Consider the following 14,427-nt stretch of genomic DNA (forward strand, 5'->3'; position numbering starts at 1 on the left):
CTGATTCTAAAGAATAATTTTGAGGAAGGGGCTACTCCCTTGGGTCCTGCCCCAAAATGGCTTTATCAGAAGATTGATAACCTTCCCAGAAATTAGATTGCTCACCTGAATCTTTACTACATCATCAATTTCCTTTTCATTAAACTGAGCATGTTATTCAATAAGGATGCTCCTGGCATTCTAGTGGATAATTCTTCGTAAGTATCTGTCCAGTACATTATACAAACAGTTAAGGATTCCTGGCTCTCAGGCACTAAATGCTAAATATGCTATATGCCAATAAAAAATAACATCCCCAACCCCTTTGAGAACCATTTTTGGTACGTAACCAAAAAAATAAATTTTTTCATTTGAAAAATTAAAATAGAATTGAAATTTTTCCCTGCCTTCATCTCAGTTTCTAAACAATTATAGCAGACTCAGAAGGTCTATAGAAAACTTGGCCAGTTTGCCACAGATGCCACAAGAAAATATCTTTTTAAAACATGGTTTTATTCTTGAGTTACAATTATTTTGTAAGATTGTTATATCATTACTCTCTAGAATGTGAATTCATATGAATGAATACTTTTCCACAAAAATATTACATTACAAATAAATCGGTTTTAACATCTCATTCCCAGAGAGAACAGTTTTTAAATCCATCAAAAACACTGTTATTCCAGAGGCAGATGACCTGTCATGAAATCTATTTTCACTCAGTCTAACGGCATTTTCAAAGCATTCTTGTAGGTAGAACCTGTACTTAACATCACAGTAAAATAATTCATCTAAAACCAGTGAAACTCTAGAAATTCACAGTGAGGGGACTGTATAGATGTTTGTAAAAGTTTCACAAAAGCGTTAATCCCAGCACTGATCTCTTATGTCGAGATGTCAAATGACTAAACGTGATAAATGCACCAGATAATTTGTTAATAATTGTTCCTCACCAAGCTGAGAATGGACAGTATTAAGAATTTTTCAAAGAGAAAGGCAGAGAGAACCGTAAATCCCAAGCAGTTGGACATGGAAATCAGACAGTGGAATTCATTTCACAGAACTTTCTAATACCTTACCTCAAAAAATTCCAAAGAGTTCATCTCTGCTTTCCCCAGGGCAGAATCCATCATTTCAAATCAGATTTAGGAAGCAACAGGAAGAAACACTTCATTTTCCTTAAAACAATGCACCTAGCGTGCCCACTGGCAATTTCATTCATAGGAGTGGCCAGAACCGAAGTCTAAGAGGATCTGGAGTCCTAATGTGGTGGGGAGAAGCTGCAGGTCCACTCCTGAAGCTCTTGCTGCTCCTCTTCCCCCGAAGTTCTAGAAATGAAATACTGAGTGGGACTCAGGCAGGCCACTATGGAGACTTCTGTCCAGCTATGAACTGAGAGCTGCCACTGCCTTTCATCAAGACTTACCACAGTTGAGGCATCCGAAGTGAAAAAACAATCATGAACCAGTGTCCCTGAGGCTGAGGCAGCCGTGGCCACGCCCCTGTCAAGCACAGGATGCAATCGCCCCATCCTCCCCTCACTTCCTTCCTTTGCTTTTCCATGGGAGAATTCCAAAGAACGAGTTCTGTGGGTATACACACACACACACACATACACTCGCGCACACAGTGGCCTGATGTCAATAAGCTGTTATCACAGAGAGGGGGGTTTTCTGTTTGACTTACTCAGAAAAGAGTGGCCACTATATGGGGAAGTCTAATTTACTGTTATAATTAATCAGATACAGCCTTCATTTAAGTTACTGAAATAGGCTCACAGCATCCTAGCCAATCCAGAATGGAGTCTGTGGATTTGTGATTTCAAACACACACTAAACAAGCACTAAAACTTTTTCATATATCAAACTGCTTTCACAAAAACCCCTAAATGTGGTTATCAATCCAGAGGTTATTTTCAGACCTTACTTCTAAAGCAAAAATAGATACAGTTACCAATTTAGCTGGTGCTGCTATCTTACTCTAGGAAGCAGTTGTGGTGGGAGACTCTCTAGTCAGATGTGTTGTTCTTCAGTGGAGAAATGGGCTTCATAAAACTCTGTGCACACTGGGCTGTTGTCGCAACTTTGAAGTACTGGCTGAATTGGGTGAATGCAATCAAAGGCTACAAGACCATCTCTTTCCAGCAAAACTTCCAGGAAAGCAAGATGAGATGCCTCATTTGTCACATGCTTTGCTGTGAAGTGGGACAGACTAGATTTAAGCTCCATGCTACATTTGGTGGCTGTAATTTCCTTTCCACTGAGACTTAGTTTGCCATGAAGCTTCAGAACTTGGACTGTTTCTGGAATAGAATGAGTGACCACAGCAAGCTTGGTATTCCAGAACCGCCATCACCCTGCCCACCCTCTACTGGACATGCAAACCCAGTCACATCTTAAGGCAAAGCATTGTGGATTTCTGGGTGTGTCCTAGCAAACAACAATAATAGCAAGCAGGTATGGAATGCCTACTCTGTACCAGGAACCATAGTAAATGCTTTAAAAAATAGTCTCTAATGAATGCTCTAAACCATGCTTTAAAACTGAGGTCAGTGGTGTTATTAGGTCTATTTTACAGATGACGAAGGGCCTTCCTGGTGGCTCTGATGGTAAAGAATCTGCCTGCAAAGCAGGAGACCCAGGTTCAATCTCTGGGTCAGGGAAGACCCCTGGAAAAGGGAATGGCTAACCACTTCAGTATTCCTGCCTGGAGAATTCCATGGACAGAGAATACTGACGGGCTACAGTCCATGGGGTTGAAAAGAGCTGGACACAACTGAAGTGACTAACTCTTCACTTTTCACAGATGAGGAAACGGAGACTCACAGAGAGGAAGTGATAATAGCCAGGATTAAAGTCAGATCTGAATAGACCCAAACCCAAGCTCTTTTACAATATACCGCCTCCCTCAAATAACACTGTGAAAATGCCAGTGTCCTCACTGATTAATAGGTGGCCATCAGGACCAAGGCAGCCTCTGTCACCATTAGGAGATTAGAAAAAGTAAGCTAGAAAAGATGAGTATGTTTCCTATTGTTGGCATGAAAGATGGCTACAGCCTATGAATAAGTCTTCTCAACAATGTCAGCACTTTTGTTTTCACCCCAAGTCTGTTTAACCCTTACCTCCGCTCACTCTCAGGTCCCTGGACCCACCTGATGCTCCCATCACTCTGGCCCTCTAAGCCATTATTCCTTGCCTTCCCAATATTGTAACATTTTCCAGATATGCCACCTTAGCTGAACTCTAGGTTCTGGTCCATCCATGTGTCACTGACATTCATGGGTGACAGGCTATTTTCCTATGTAAAGGAAATCTTCTTTCTCACAGCACAAGACTTTGTCATAATGGAATATAGATCTCCTCAAGTTGATCAAGAAAGAAACTTACAGAGTGGAGCCAGGGAGATAAGATGACTGTTACAGCTTAGCTTTAAGGCCATCACATATACCCTTTCATAGCCAGTACCTCTTCACTCACAGTAATCTACTGTAATAAGACGATACAACCAAAGGGAAATAGTGTTAGACCTTGAAAGTTACATATGCCATTCTTTCCTCTAAATCACACCTTTGAAGAAAACACCAAAAAAAAAAAAATCAACAGCAACAAATAAAATGGTAAAGCACATTAATGTCAATTTTGTATCCATATAATACCTTAGCTTTTTTGCCTGTTATGTTATCATCTGGCACCAGCACTGGGAAACATATGTGAACAAGGCAAACAGCTCCTGCTCTTTCTTGCAGAGCTTCTATTTTAGAAAGAGAGAGAAACATAAAATAACAAACATAAATTCTTTAGTTGTTATTATGATACACGCTACTAAGGCAAAAGAGAAGGTGGTAAGGAAATGGCTGAGCTGGGGACACGACCCAGGTCAGAGAATAAGAGAAAGCTTCTTCAAGGAGTTGGTGTGTGGACTAAATCCTGAAGGATGACTAGGAATGGGGGAGGGGATGGAAGAGAAGAGAGAGCTCTTTCCAGATAGCCAAGAGCTGTGGAGAAGCCGTCAGATGGGAAGCAACATGACCTTTTCTTTTTCTGCAATTTGTTTATTCATTTATTTTCTACTTTTTTTTCCCCCAAGCTTTAAACTTTTTATTTTGTATTGGGGTATAGCCGGTTAATAACGCTGTGGTAGTTTCAGGTGAGCAGCAAAGGGACTCAGCCATACACATATGCGAGCTTAGTCGCTCAGTTGTGTCCGACTCTTTGGGACCCCATGGACTATAGCCAACCAGGCTCCTCTGTCCATAGGGATTCTCCAGGCAAGAATACTGGAGTGGGTTGATGTGCCCTCCTCCAGGGGATTTTCCCGACTCAAGGATCGAACCCAGGTCTCCCGCATTGCAGGCAGATTCTTTACCATCTGAGCCACCAGGAAAGCCCCAGCCATTCATATATATGTATCCATTTCCCCCTGCAAACCCTCCTCCCACCAGGCTGGCACATAACATTGAGCAGAGTTCCATGTGCTATACAATAGGTCCTTGTTGGCTATCCATTTTAAATATAGCAGTGTGGACATGAACTTCCCAAAGTCCCTATCCCTCCCCACCCCTACCCTAGCAACCATAAGTTCATTTCGAAGTCCGTGAGTCTCTTTCTGTTTTGTAAGATACTTTTTAGATACCACATATAAGGGATGTCACATGATATTTCTCCTTCTTTGTCTGACTTACCTCACTCAGTATGACAGTCTCTAGGTCCATCCAACAACATGACCTTTTCAAAGACTGAAGGAAGACCAGTGTGACTGGAGCACATAGTGGGGGAAAGATGAGGCCATGGAAAGATAACAGACTGGACATTTTCAGCATCAGTGTATAGGGAGAGAAAAGGCAGCTTAAGAATAAGGGAATGGAAACTGTCCCTTTTGCCTTTCCTAAGCTCTCGTTCTGAAAGGCCAATTGATGATCACAGTTCTCAGCATTCTAAGCAAGGCTGCTGTGGGTGGAACTGTGATTTGTGGCTGCTGAATGAATTAATCACATAAATTAAATAAAGTGATTAAAGACATTACTTAACTAAAGTAGCTTACTTCCCCAAAGTTCACAGAATATAATGGCACTCTACTCCAGTACTTTTGCCTGGAAAATCCCATGGATGGAGGAGCCTGGTAGGCTGCAATCCGTGGGGTCGCTAAGAGTCAGACATGACTTCGCTTTCACTTTTCACTTTCATGCATTGGAGAAGGAAATGGCAACCCACTCCAGTGTTCTTGCCTAGAGAATCCCAGGGATGGGGAGGGGGGGGCTTGGTGGCTGCCGTCTATGGGGTCACACAGAGTCGGACACGACTGAAGTGACTTAGCATAGCATAGCATAGCATAGAGAAGAGCAAAACACAATTCTCAGATTATAATACAAATTGGCAATGGAAAAATTCAACAGTGTCTCTGCCAGCTATCTTTATGCTGACACCAAAGCACAAAACAGAATCCAGGTTAGCACATCAGGAAGCAACAACCCTTTTCCTGAAAAGCCCATTATGATTTTCCTTTGTGTTTATGCCTTTTGCATGCCTGAGTCTGACATCACTCATATGCATTATTGAAGTCTTGCAGCAAGTGTCTGCTATCTGCTACAGTTTGAACTGCCTGCTTTCTCTTCAACATTGTGTTCATAAAGCAGCCAGATGAATGCTCATTTCATCATCACTCTGTTTTCGGATTCCCAAAATCTTCCAATGGAAATACATATTGGCTTGTGTATAAATCAGAAAGCTTTTGAAAATAAATTTTAAAGTGAGACAGCTGCTAAAAGATCAGGGGGAGAACCCTCAAATCTAAACTCAAGGAGACACATGTATATGAAACATGTTTTCATATATATATATTTTTAATTTAGCTTAGAAAGTGGTAGCAATCAAATACAATAAAAATAATAATGGCTATCATCTACTATCTATTAAGAAACTTCTATGTGCCAGGCACACACTCCCTCATTTTATCCTCAAAATAATCTTCTGGAATTGTCACTACAATCCCTATTTCACAAATTAAATGGGGGAGAGACAGATTGAATTACTTGCTGTTAATTACATAGCAAGAAACCAGCTGAATTTCAAAGCTAGGGTTTACATGACATCAAAGCTTATCCACACATTCTGCACTGCTATATAATTCCCAGCAATAACTACCTACCACTCACCACTGCCAAGAACTGTGCTGATATTTCAGAATCATTAACTGATAGAGTTCTCCCAGCAATTCTGAGAGGTGTTGCTATCCTTAATACAAGGAAACAGTTTGGAGAGGTGGAGTAATTTGATCAAGGGCACACATGGCAAGGTTGAAAAGCTCAAAGGAAGATTTTCCAATAACCTGCATAATTTCACATCCGCAACATTCCTGGGTTACTCACAGTCCAGTAAAGATAAGTATGGGCCTGTTACTTCCTTACGGTTTTGCAGTTTTACCTGGGAAATTATCATTACGCTTAGGAAAAGAGTACAGTCCCCAAAGAACTGATTTTCTTATCCTAAATGAATAAGGAAATCTCTTTATCAATGCCCATTCAAGTCAAAATACCAGGATTCTGATTCTCTGCTTTCATAAACAAGAATAAATGACCCTTACTTTTCTGACAAATACATACACACAGTATAATGTGCCTAAAACTCTGAAAGGCATAAACAAATAAGTGTTTCTTTTTAAAAAAAAAAAGTCATTTCCACTAATGAACTAAAGATACAGCTATAGTGGAATCTCTTTTATTTGACTGATGTGTATTTTAGAGCTCTAAGAATATACTATTTTTCCATATGGGTTAATTTGGTAATAACATCTAAAAATGTAGTATTTTTCCTTATCAATACATTTTGTATTAAGTTCAGATTAATGTAAAGACAAGTGTTTTTAAAAGAAATATTAACATATTATATACAATTATATACAATCCCACAAGCCTCATTCAATTCATAATAACCAGTTAATTACATGCTTACTGGATTCTGTTGCTATGCTAGTTCTTATTCCAAATAAAATTGTATTATTATAAAGCAAGGTGAATTAAAGAATAGATTTTAGGCATGAAAGCTCTGAAAATAAAATGAAAAAGATGCACAATTATTACAATAGAGAAGGATGCAGAATTATTATATTTGTGTGTGTTCTGTGTTTCTGTCTAAAAATGAGAACATAACGCTTTTTCAATAAGGCTTTGTTAATGCTTGCGATTGGAGGAGGGAGTGGCAATCCACTCCGGTATTCTTGCCTGGAGAATCCCATGGACAGAGAAGCCTGGTGGGCTACAGTCCATGGGGTCACACAGGGTTGGACACGACTAAGCAACTAACACACACACACACACACACACGCACACACACACGCTTGAGATAGCAATCAATACGATAACATCCTGGAGATCCTCTGCTGCAAGCACCTATAGAGAGACTCCAATATATTCACATTAGTGGACATTTCAGAATTGGCATTTTAATATACCACCTCAGTGTATGATAATGTAGACTCTAACACAGAGATTTCTAAAAACCCTGACAGAGTACAACTCAAATTCCATTGTGTACTAGAATCACCTGGTGAGGCTCATGTTTAAACTTTAGACTACATTTCACAGAGCAAATCAGAGAAATTCTGATTCAGTGGACATAAGGATCTTAGGAGTCCTCGTTGTTACACAATTACCCGAGCTAACTCTGGTACCAGTGGTCCTTAAACCACACTGACCTATAATCTCAAGATCTAATAGACCGAATATGTGTATATGTATGTGAGGTATACATGTATGTAAATGTCACATTTGATTTTGTGAATTTGTTTTAGTAGAAAACTCAAAAAGAAACATGCTTCTTTGTACCTTTGCAGTGTTCCCTACCCTAACAATCTTCATGTTAATTATTTCCAATCCATCTTAAGAGGAAAACTATATAATAAGAAGACAAACAAGTACAGGGAAAATGAAGAGATAGGAAGGGACACTAACATGAGAAAAAAAAGTGTCTGTCTGTATTCAAATCTAGAACAGTGTTCCTCAAAATATGGGCCATGGGTCAGCACTGGGTCATAAGCTGGCTGTTAATGACCTGAGAAAAGTACAGAAATCACACATGAGCCTTCACAAGCTTTTACAGAAATTTGTCAAGAGTAATTTTAAGTCTGTTCAATACAATAATAAAAATGTGGGCTTATATTTTGTGGATCTTATTTTTTACTCCATTTCATTCTTCTAGTAGCTTATTTTTATTCTAATTTACAAATGATCAGTGTCTGTGATAGATCTGACTAACCACAGGTAATCTGAGAAACTCTGGTAAACTCTAGATGGAAGAATCGGTCATGTTTGGGAGCCTCCTACCCCAGGGTTTGATTAAAAAAGTGGCTTTCTATAACACCATTTCCAAAGGTTAGGGGCCAGAAACAATTTATTGACTGAATGTCTGAACTAACATCTTTAACTTTTCATAATAACTCACTCTGAGTCTGTCAGCAATGCACCAATCTATCTGTTACATTGAACTGACCGTCTTTTCTTTTAGCTCGTACCACCTCTTAGAATGATATTTTAGTAAAATTTCCTAGAAGTTTACTTTCAGGAACAAAAAGCAGTCTTTGTTTCACTCACGGTAAATGTGTATCTTTCAACTTGCAAAGAAACCCTTGAATTTTAATATTGGATAATTCAGTGATGAACTTTTATCACCACATCTACTGTATAGATATTATATCTGTGAATCTTTGTTGACATGAAACTATTGTTTCAGGCTGTTCTCAAGAAAGCAGCCTGGTCCTCTTAGCATTGGGTCCCTATCAGCTATCTAATGATATCTAAACAGCTATCTAATTGCTATTTTTGGCTATGACAACAATAATAAGAAGCACAAAATATCAGCACATTATTTCAGTCATAGATATTTACATAGACACAGATCTCATTTTGCAGTTTTCCTGTCTCCTAGTAAAATCTGAATAATTCTCTTATTGAAGACCCACATTCTAAACAGAACTGAACCTAAACGCTAGGCACATTCCTACAGTTTCTGTTTCAGGTCAGTATATCCCTTCATGCCCCACTGAGTTGCTACTTTTGCTCTACGAGTGTTGCCAAAAATAACTTTTCCTCTTCCCAGTTAAATATGATATTTATAAAAGGTGGGAATGGAGAATTTGGGAGCATGAATCTGTACACACAACAGACAAACTCACAATAATAGCAATTGCACTCCTAGCTGTCAAGATCTCTAGCCAGGAAGAGTGAAAAATTAAGGTTGTTTTTTTTTTCCTCTAAATTAATTATGCTCCCTTTTTAAAAGAGAATAAAGACATCTTTAAATATCTAAGTTTGTTCTGTGTTGCTTAGAAGTTATGTCACACACTAAATTTGTTATTTCTGTTTTCTTAACATTTTTAATCCATTTTAAGACGTTTTTTCATTTAGTGAGTTTATATGACTAAGAACTTTCTGACAGCTTGAAGGCAGCACAGAAAAGCACTGGTTCTGCTGCCAAAACGGATGCCTGTTAGCTGTGTGACACTGGCCCAATGAGTAACCTTCCACAAACTTCAGCTCACTCATCCCCATTTATAAAATGGGGATAATAACAATGTACAACCAGCACAATTTTGAGAGGATGGTAAAGCTATAAAAAGCAAGGAGACAGTGTGCCTGGCACAGAGTACTCACTCACTATTGGCAAACTCTCAGATTCAAGTGTTGCCTTTACTCTCAATAGAGAAGACGCTAAATCATTGGATTATTTGAAGAAGTTTTCAGAATTTTATTTTGGTGACAAATATGAATATTAAGTAGATTAATGACAATCACTAGGAAAGCAGTTGGCTAGATGAACTAACTTCAGAAGTCACTTGGAGCTAACATGACTCAACCAGGCTTCAATTTAGTACTTTCATTAAAATTCAAGTAACAATGTTGGAGAAAAAGAATTGCCTTTTACTAAAGAAATTAAAATTATGTCAATTCCTTTTATTGTACTACATACATTTGCTTCAGCTTCGGCAATCTGTTTGGGAAAGCAGAGTAGATAAAACTAAAATAAAACTAAAATCACAAGACATATTTGTAAAAGTAGATGGCATTCATCCAAAATGCCCTTCCTGGAACAAACTGTAACAACTTGATTCACTGCCGCCCTTTCCTACCAAACTATATTTAAGGACCTGCAAGCATTTCCATTATGAACAGCTATCATCAGGATTTGTCATTTTACCTTCTAATCTGTTTTGGAGCTTATGTATAAACATCGTAAATAACAATCTCTTTTCAAAAAGCTTTTGTTTTTTAAATTTAACAACTTCCTTCAGTAAAGAATCCTTTCAGTACAGCACTGAAGAATTCCTTCAGTACAAGGTGGGGGATACCATAAATAACAGAAAATTACAGATTATTTTGTATATGAAAGAAATGTTTTAATAAGCAAAATAAGATGTATGGTCAAGAAGTATGTGGCATCAGAGATTATATAAATTCAGTGGTCCTTGTCTCATGAACTGCAATAATTTGAAACTAGAAAAGTGTCCAAAAAGATGAAGAGGTAAATAATGACACAGCCATTATATAGAAAATTATGTAGTTATTACACTATGTTCCCAAATAATTTTTAATGACATGGGAAGCATTCATAATATATTACTAATATGTGGGAAAATGTACTGCAGAGTTATATGTATGTGAAAGTCACTCATTGTGTCCAACTCTTTGCGACCCATGGACTATATAGTCCATGGAATTCTCCAGGCCAGAACACTGGAGTGGGTAGCCTTTCCCTTCTCCAGGGTATCTTTCCAACTCAAGGATTGAAACCAGGTTTCCCACACTGCAGGCAAATTCTTTACCAGCTGAGCCACAAGGGAAGCCCAAGAATACTGGAGTGGGTAGCCTATCCCTATCCAAAGGATCTTCCCAACAGAGGAATCGAACCAGGGTCTCCTGCATTGCAGGAGGATTCTTTACCAATTGAGCTATGCAGGAAGCCCAGAGATATATGCATAATATGAGCTTAATTGACCTTAAACATACACATGAAATTTATAAAAATAAAGTTGTAAAAGGAATATTCAAAATATTCAGAGTAGTTATTGTCTGGCAGGAAGACTTAAGGGGCTACCCAGGTGGCTCAATGGTAAAGAAGCCACCTGTCAATGCAGGAGAAACAGGAGACTCGAGGTAGATTCCTGGATTGGGAAGATTCCCTAGAGGAGGAAATGGCAATCCACTCCAGTATTCTTGCTAGAGAATCCCATGGACAGAGAAGCCTAGCAGGCTATATAGTACATGGAGTCGCAAAGAGTCACACACGACCGAGCACACACACATGCATGCAGGCAGACTTAAATGTCCTTGTATTCTTCCATATTTTCTAACTTTTCAGAAGGAACTTGCATTACTTTAATGATTAGAAAAGAGAGGCTTCAATCTGGCCTAATGTGACAGAGAAATACAGAAACAGTAATAAATTTAAAAATGAAGTTTCCCTTACAAATCTATCTATCCTGACACTTGAAGATACTACTTATAGCATGAATTTATTAAGTACTCATTCAAAAGGAGTTGTTATTTATCAAATGGAGTTGGCCAAAAATAGTGACCTTGTAGCTAACCCACATTATCCATAAACCTTGTCTCAAGATACCAAAAACCACAAGTATCATCCATCACAAAAACACCTTCAGGAGAAAAAACACAAATTCAAGATGTATCTGATAAAGGAACTGTAAAAAAAAAAAAAAAAATTGAAGCAAAAGATGTCACATGAAAACTAGTTTGACTCTGAGTTTAAAATTATATTTAAAACTCCAAGTACTGCATATTCAACAACTCAAAGAAAAATTTGCTCCGAATGGAATTATGACATCAATTTAAATCAAACATAAATATACTCAAAGAATTCAGATTCCCAGGCTATTTCAGTGCCTCTCTACCTTCTACTGTAAACACAGAGGTGTGCGCACACATATACATATAAACATATAACCCAACAGAAAAATCATAGTAAAATCAATAAACATTCATGACCATAGATATTTCCAGTTTCTCTTTTAAAAAAAAAAAACCCTTGAATAAATTTTATTGAAAAAGCAAGTTTTACATTTTTCATCAAGATTACATTTTTTTTAAATTTATATGGTCCATTATATGTCAGCTATTATGCAAAGTATTTTTACTTGAGCTCTATTTTTCAATATGTCCTCTTTCACCAATGTTAGAAAATCTGGTCCATGTGGATACACTGTCATACTCAATCCACTCTATCAGTCTGTGTTCTTTGAGATAAAAACACAGAAGATACTTTCTTAATCATCATATTCCAAGAATTATCCAGCACTGGGATACATCCAATATACATTTTTTATTAAATGAATAAGAACTGATTCTCTATCCCAGATAACCACAATAGTGTGATCACTCATCTAGAGCCAAACATCCCAGAATGTGAAGTCAAGTGGGCCTTAGGAAGCACCACTACAAACAAAGCTAGTGGAGGTGATGGAATTCCAGTTGAGCTATTTCAAATCCTAAAAGATGAGGCTGTAAAAGTCCTGCACTCAATATGTCAGCAAATTTGGAAAACTCAGCAGTGGCTCTGAACACTTCTGAAGATCCTTACTCTACCATTCAGAACTGCTTCTCCTCACAAGGATCCCTTGAAGATTACATTAAGTTTTTCCTATTGGCCTTCTCAGTTCAACGAGTTTTCACTTTCAGGAAGCATATATGTTTAAAGCATGATCCTTAGGAAACTAAAAAGTCCTTTATAGACAACGCTCTTTGACTGCAGACTTCACTGATAATAACACATGGTTATCATGTCACTGATTGTAAAGATCACTCACCACAAACTCATCCCTCCTAATGAAAAAACAATTAAGTACAACATGTCCTTCTGACCATGGGGGCTATGACAGCAGTTGCTAATAAATTTTTATCTTCATTTCATAATGCTTCTGCACCTTTGTTGTTAACAAGTTATGAATCAGTATAGCAAACAAGGTAAATGTCCATACACAATGTCCACTAAAAATGAATCAACACTGGAATTTTCAAGGTGTTCACTAGCTTATCATGGTACAAGGGACTACCAAGGGACAGATTCCAGTCTATTAATAGGCAGAAAATATTTCTTATGTCAAAATTAGTAAAAGTAGAAGAGAAATTCTGGGGAGTCAGGAAGCAGACACTTACCTCCGACCAGGAGGGCAAGAGTTTCCCAGAAACCAGACTCAGATGGGGTTGGACGCGTCATTAGTATGGCAATATCCTTACACTAAAGCTCTCTGTAAACCATGATTTGGAAGCTTAGTGTGATATTAAAAGGTGAACTTTCCTAAACTGCCAAGAGTGTACCATCTAATACAGAGAATGGCTGGCATTAATTTTTTAACTAGTTTAAAATGAAATAAAATTAAACATAACCTTAAACAAAACAAAATAATGAAGTTCCTTAAGAGTTAAGATTAAAAAGAGGTAAATGAATGAACCAGTATTCCCCTTTATGGTTAGGAGCAAACTTGCTTTAGGATCTTAAATAATCCTTCTAAAGCTCAAATCCTTGGATCCTTAAGGGTAGATTTTTGAAGATACTGAAATCCATAATAGAAAGTAAACTTTGTATGTATGTATACATTTTATTTTTCCCTGTAAAGAGGGCCCACAGCATTCATCACACTCTCAAAGGATTAATTATAAGTGCCATAACAGTAAATGTATCATAAATTGTACCTCAGTTCAGTTCAGGCACTCAGTCATGTCCAACTCTTTGTGACCCCATGAATCGCAGCATGCCAGGCCTCCCTGTCCATCACCAACTCCCAGAGTTCACTCAGACTCACCTCCATCAAGTCAGTGATGCCATCCAGCCATCTCATCATCTGTTGTCCCCTTCTCCTCCTGCCCCCAATCCCTCCCAGCATCAGAGTCTTTTCCAATGAGTCAACTCTTCCCATGAGGTGGCCAAAGTACTGGAGTTTCAGCTTTAGCATCATTCCCTCCAAAGAAATCCCAGGGTTGATCTCCTTCAGAATGGACTGGTTGGATCTCCTTGCAGTCCAAGGGACTCTCAAGAGTCTTCTGCAACACCACAATTCAAAAGCATCAATTCTTCGGCATTCAGCTTCCTTCAGGGTCCAACTCACATCCATACATGACCACAGGAAAAATCATAGCCTTGACTAGACGGACCTTTGTTGACAAAGTAATATCTCTGCTTTTGAATATGCTATCTAGGTTGGTCATAAGTTTCCTTCCAAATTTCATGGCTGCAATCACCATCTGCAGTGATTTTGGAGCCCTCCCCCCCAAAATAAAGTCTGACACTGTTTCCACTGTTTCCCCATCTATTTCCTATGAAGTGATGGGACCAGATGCCATGATCTTCATTTTCTGAATGTTGAGCTTTAAGCCAACTTTTTCACTCTCCTCTTTCACTTTCATCAAGAGGTTTTTTAGTTCCTCTTCACTTTCTGCCCTGT

General features: G+C 38.3%; 1 protein-coding gene across 5 annotated transcripts in view; it reads right to left on the minus strand.

Moving 5' to 3' along the window:
* Positions 1-14,427, minus strand: part of HECW2 (HECT, C2 and WW domain containing E3 ubiquitin protein ligase 2) — a 435,976-nt gene that overhangs the window by 182,155 nt on the left and 239,394 nt on the right. The window contains exon 1 of one of the 5 annotated variants that reach the window (XM_010860872.1): positions 1,059-1,493. The exons of 3 other annotated variants lie outside the window; for them this stretch is intronic. The gene's annotated coding sequence lies outside the window, so the exon portion shown is untranslated. Of the gene's footprint in view, positions 1-1,058; positions 1,494-14,427 lie in introns of those variants that run through there. One more of the 5 variants, XM_010860873.1, reaches the window with a different exon arrangement.

This window comes from Bison bison, unplaced genomic scaffold (assembly GCF_000754665.1).
Source record: "Bison bison bison isolate TAMUID 2011002044 unplaced genomic scaffold, Bison_UMD1.0 scf7180017864471, whole genome shotgun sequence".
In the NCBI taxonomy this organism is placed as follows: Eukaryota; Metazoa; Chordata; class Mammalia; order Artiodactyla; family Bovidae; genus Bison; species Bison bison.